The sequence below is a fragment of the Scaptodrosophila lebanonensis genome, unplaced genomic scaffold (assembly GCF_003285725.1).
Source record: "Scaptodrosophila lebanonensis strain 11010-0011.00,11010-0021.00 unplaced genomic scaffold, SlebRS2 tig00001415-arrow-pilon, whole genome shotgun sequence".
NCBI classification, from domain to species: domain Eukaryota; kingdom Metazoa; phylum Arthropoda; class Insecta; order Diptera; family Drosophilidae; genus Scaptodrosophila; species Scaptodrosophila lebanonensis.
Window position 1 is genome coordinate 5,057,067 of NW_022060742.1, and position 6,362 is coordinate 5,063,428.

Here is a 6,362-nt window from a genome sequence, read left to right on the forward strand (position 1 = left end):
AAAAATTGCTGTTTAAACAAACAGATTTGCAATGAATACTTGCTCTTTAAGCTAACAAATCATTAAATATATTAATATTAGGTAAGTAATGATGTTGTATTTCCTAATCAAATGAAGACACTGCAATTTAAAATGTTTTAAAGTTTTCAACTTGGCTTACACTATCTTTGGAGCGAATATGTGAAAAATCTATTATAAATTTGCTTGAGATATTGGACAATTTGCTTGGTGACGTTCAAAATGTTCAAGCTACTTCGAACCAATTGTCCGACTGTAAATGATCGTACTTAATTTTTCAAAAAATTTTCAGTAATTTAGTCGTTACATCATGATTAGGCTATTTTTAATTAAACGCAGTGAATATACTTAGATCGCTTTTAATATGGACAAATGGCTTTTTATTTAAAAAAATATATGAAATATTTAAGCTCTATTCTTCTTTTTTCAATTATTTTACTCAAAATGTTGGTTATAGCAAGGCCTGGCTGTATGAACTACCAAGAAACTGCAGCAACGTTCGATATTATGGGTTTTGTAGTTTGGCAGCGCATTGCACAATATTTTGTGTGGCCTGCCAGGCACGGGTTACGTGGAGAAAGGAGGGACGTTAGTTTTTTTTTCGATTTTTCGTGTGGCACTGTTGTCCACTTGCCGCTTTTTGTGACAGGAACAACAACAAGCTGCAGAAGCCGGCGCTCAAGTTGAAAAGTCAGTTGTCGCAATTCGCAGGCAGTCAAAGTTATGGGTGTGGTGCATATATGTGTGTGTGTGTAAGTGTATCGCGTGCCTTTTAGGCGGTATGGAACAGAACTTTGCTGCATGTTGCAGTATTGCAGTTGGACGCCATCAATGGTTAACTCAATAGACAGCAATTTGTGTGTGTACGAGTATAAGAGAGTGTGTGCAACCAAACGAGCTGATAAAGCGGCCATTATGTCATGAAGCACTGACGGAGGTAGAAGGCTAAGGGGGGCGGAGGAAAGAAGGGCGTGTCTGCCACTGTAATTAGGTTTGTCGCTGGGCCGCATCGCACTTATTACAAATCAGCAAACATCATGGGCGCAGCTGAAAAGTATGCTGTAAATAATTTACAATTACGATGCCCTCGAAATGCCCCGCACGAACGAGAGAGTTGTGCACAGTTCTGTGTGATTTCGTCAAATAATTGCAGACCAAATGAACCATCGTGCTCATTGTAAATAATGCAAAATTGTGATGCATGATTTTTTGGAGACGCGAAGGTCCCATTTTGTCTTTTTGATTATGAACCAGTGCATTCAAAATACTATCGGCTTAAAATGTATTATTTCTATATGAAATAATAAATATTACTTATATAATCCGAAAGCCGTTGGTTAGTTATATACCTAAGATAATTGAAAGAAAATATGCCTTATATTGAACAAGATCTCTAACTATCCTTAAGTAGTTGATTAAATTGTAAATTGAATTTCAATATACTCGCAAAAATTCCAATTTATGAACCGGTATACCCATACTACTTATATATGTAAGTATTATGAGAAACATTTTATTTAATATTAATAGTAATAAATTAATGACCTGCGCTGAAAAACTTTGACTCTCTACTTTATTGCCTTACCCATTCATATACAAAATATACATAAATAATATAAAATTTTATAAAAGTATTTCGTGTACTTAAAAGATCTTATTTGTTTGGTTCTGTAAGTTGTGAGTGATTGTTATATTGGTAAGGTATAAGTTAGACAGTAAGAAAGCAGTTACTAACATTAAAGCATTCTACTCCCAAATGGCTTGAAAAAAGGAGAAACAGTTGATGACAAATAAGAGATTCCATGGTAGCATTACCAGATTGTGACTAAATAGGGGAGTGTTTGCGCTTTTATTTTAATTGGCTCAGCACATCTGTAAACTTAGACATAAATGAAAATGAATGTGGACTGGATATAAGGAAAGGTGTCGAAAGTTGTCGTTTGCAGGATGTTTGCACTAGAGTGGGATAGTAGTTCCCCATTGGAAATCAACAAAGTCTACTATTATTGTGGACTAATATGCTTAAGCAAGCCAACAGAACTACGTTGGCTTCAATATTGAAATTGGCTTTCTGAATCAGTTTAAGCCGAAAGAACGCACCTCTGAGTTGAGCGTACGATTTGAATGTATTGGATTTTCGGCACTTTGGATTCAATGCATGGCATAAATTGCAAACGCACAGGCAGACAACGAGCAATGCGTGTTTTATGGCATCAGAAGCAGGTTTGCTGAAAAGGTAAGGGGCGTGGATAGGATATACTACATATAAATTGACTCACTAACTGCCGCCATAGCAAGCATAGCCCAACGACGTCTGCATATTGCATGCTGTGCTGCGAATTAGTGCAGCCCAAATCTGCATGCTATTCCGCATGCCACATGCAACATGCAACGCTATACGCTCTATGCTCCACGCACAACACGCCGACAAAGTCTGACAACAAATTTTGTAGCTAACAGCATTTTCAAGTTTTATCGTTACATGTGCTGATGAAGGTGCGGGGTTGGAGCACTAGCTGAGGGTGAATGGTGGCTGATGGCGACGTCCTTGCCGCAGCCATTGTCCCAACGCACCCACTCCTGCCACCTACTTTGCTGCTTATGCAGCTGCCGCTGCCACAATCGCCGCACAGTGGAGCATTATATTCCAGAAATCATGTTCGTACATCATTAAGTAAATAGAAGAACCAGGATAGTTTCTAGAGTAAGCTTAATCCACACACTAGATTTGAAGCAGTATTTTTATTTCTTCCCGAGGCATCGTCAACTCGCTACAATGAATGGTATAAGAAATAGATCCGCAACAAAGTTGATAAGGGATATACTGACTCAATATGTTTCTATCTTGTAAATCTTACTCTTTCGTATAAAGATTCTCTTTATCATATTTGTCGAAAAGATCTGAACTTCATGGAGCTAAGGTGTTTAGTTAAACATTTCGACCTAACTTTATTGCTGAAATTTAAGTTCAAGATCAAAATCACTTATACGATTGATAAGGAACCATTGTAATTATTATTTTCAGTCGAAGATCTTGGAGTACTTCACAAATCCAAATTGAACTTCAATCTTCGCATTTTTCTATCGTCAGCAAGGCTAAGAGCGAAAACACAGTATCGTTTTCTTATACAGCCAGTACTTGCATATTTATCATGCGTTTGGTGGCTGCAGTGCGCATCGGGATCGGATTGACTTGGTTCAGAAGCACTTCCTTGTTTTTGCTCTTCGCCACCCCACTCAAGCAGACACCAGCTTATTAACCTTCCTTCACAGGTTGATAGATGAATATATTGTGGGGGCTGCAGATTCCTCTGCCCTTTTAGGTCGCCTTAGTTTCGCAGTTCCTTGCAGAAAAACAAGATGGATGTATAACTAATTATGTATTGCGCATTACTGTTCGGGTATTATGTTTAATTTATAATAATCATTACTACTTCTCTACGGAATCTCTGAAATTGTTATATATTTATATTTTATATATATTTATATGTTTTATAACGTTTTTATTAATTTACTTAAGGGATCATTTGAAGGATGGTTTCGTTTTCTGCTTCTTATCCGCACAGCATTTGAATAATTTTTGTTTACCCCTCTTAACAATTGATTTCAGAGGAAAGAAATCGTTTTGAAAAATTCTGACACCACTCCAACTTTTGTGCAGTAATATCTTTTAAGGAAACTGATCATCATTTTCTTGGATAGGGTAGAATATTCCACGGTGCGTTGACGCCGTCGCTGACTACTTGTCTATTTAGCTGCTCGCCTGCATACAAAATGCACATAAATTGTCCGCGTATGTGTGTGTTGGTTGTGAGTGTGAGTGTGTGTGCCTGCATGTACATGCAGCATATTTATATTGATTTTCGCGCCCAATCTTTACCCCCTCGCCACAACAGTTGCTGTCCTTATTGTTGCCATTGCTGTTGTTGCTGTTGCTCGTATGTACTTTTGGCTTTTCAATTTCACAGGCACGCCGCCTGTGCCGCCTGCCCCGCCTGCTTCTCCAGTCCCGCCTTTCCCGGCTGTGCCTCATGTTTTATTTTTGTTTTGTGGGTCTTGTTTAGTGGGTGCACAATAAATTGAGCCGAAATTGCATCAGCAAAATTAACAGTTTCGTGCGTTAATAGACTTTTGCACTGGCAGCCGAACCGACTAGCGTGGTCAGAGCAGCCACAGCCACAGCCGCCTGTTTAGTTGCACTTTTGTCGCTTCAATACATATGCATTTGCGTACATACATACATATACTTATAGTACATATGCAAGTGTGTGTGAATGTGCATGTTGCCGCGTTCATTAGGTTGGGGCACTCTTTAATTATGCCACGCCTCGAAACGATAGTTAGGCACGCAGCCCGCGTGCCTGTAACTACAATTTGAGATTTGGGTTTGTCGCGCAAATATCTATAGGCAGCAGTATTGGGCTGAGAAAGTAACGTATATTTGTGAAATATTGACATCACTCGAACAACTATTGTGCATTTAAAGTAACTCATACAGATTTTTGTGGCCATTTAACTTATTGGCTATATTACAAATTAACTTAAGTTTTGAATTTGTACTGCTTAAATTTGAATTTGAAATTACCTGCCGATTATTTGTTTATGAAACTCTGTACTTATCGATCATTACTTTAGAATTAAGTATCGAATTATCGCGTCAGTATTCAATACGAAGGGAAAAGATTGGTATGTAAGCGCATAAAAAAGCTATAATTTATAAAACTAAATTACTTTATAGATAATAAACATCACCACCACAATCGCTCAAGATTTTCACTATATTTGCCAAGTGAAGTTGGGTTGGTTGTCGTTTTGTTATTCGCGGACCCTTCGGAGACTGCTCAACAGGCAACTTTTTAAATGCTTCAATTTTGTTTATCTCTTTACAAAAAGCGATTTTCCTTTACTCACATTAAATGTTATATATATTTCTTAAAATCGGGCTATTTTTAAGAAAGTGCACAAATTTTTTAAATAAAAAAAATTACAAATTACAATTATATACGGAAAACAGGAATGCGTGACACAAAGTCAATTACAGAACAGAAATTTAATTATGAATTAAAAATAAACAATAAATATCGATAAAAAAAATTCATCTAAATTTGTATAAGTAATAATACGAGTATATAAATTACTGATATTTTGTGCACACGCATGCATATTTCGTCAAATGGACACCAAAAAATGAAGGTGGAGGGGCCTACTAAGCACCAGATGAGCTCCAAGTAAAATTCGACTCTTTTGCTGTAAATTTTATTTGAGTACATGCCAAACAGAATATATAACACACTAACATATTTTGTGGAATTTTGGGGGAATATACTCATAATTATGGGCGGTTGGAAGTTACCTCATGCGCTCGTTGCTCGACAATAAGTGGCATCAATTTTCCTCAAATGGGGCAATATTTCGGATAGCTTGGAACGATAACGCACATCATTGGCCACCGGATTTCCCTCTAAATAAATGGTTCTAAGCAAACTATTCTCTTTTAGAACCTTTATATTATTCCAATCATGAACTTCATTAGAATTCATCCAAAGTTCCTCTAGTTGTTGCATTGCATTCAAATCATCAATCACCTTGATTCTGTTCTGTGATAGATCTAATGTCTCTAAGCCAGTTAGCGTCGAGAGGTTCTCCATGACTTCAATTCCATTCTCGGACAAGTATAATTCCGTTAGCTTGACAAGCTTGTCAAGATTTTCAATTTTTACAATACGATTTGCTTGGAGACTGAGGATTTCCAGATTAACGAGATTGTCTAGGTTCTCGATTTTCGAAATTTTGTTCTTTCCCAAAAATAATTGGCGCAGGCCAACCAAGGTGCCTAGGTTTTCGATTTTCTTCAGCTTATTGTCGCCCAGCTCCAGCATAGTCAGGTTGGTTAACATGCCAATGTTTTCGATCACGGTGATCTTATTAGCAACGAAATAAAGCTTCTGTAAGTTGACCAGCTTCTCAAGATTCTCTAGTTTCGTCAATCTATTAAAGCTCAGGTCCAATATGTTGAGCTTAGTTAGTGAATCGAGGTTTTCTATTTTCGTAATTTGGTTATCGTAAAGCTCCAGCTCCATGAGCGTTGTCAGAGTATGCAAATTTTCTATCTTTTTTATCAGGTTCCAACGCAAATATAGACGTTCTATCTTTCTCAACGGTTCCAAATGTTCGAGTTTCTCAATGCGTCTGTGGATTAAGTTCAATTCCAAGCAATCTGGATCAATCCTAGTGACTTCTTCAACAGAAGCACCATCACCTGGTGCAGGTATTATCTGCATACCTGGGTTCGATCTCGGCTCAGCGTACTCCATTCTTGAGGCCGTTCTGTCAGCTTCACTCAT

General features: G+C 37.6%; 1 pseudogene; it reads right to left on the minus strand.

Moving 5' to 3' along the window:
- Nucleotides 1–5,260: 5,260 nt before the first annotated feature.
- LOC115632901 lies at nucleotides 5,261–6,362 on the minus strand (annotated as a pseudogene).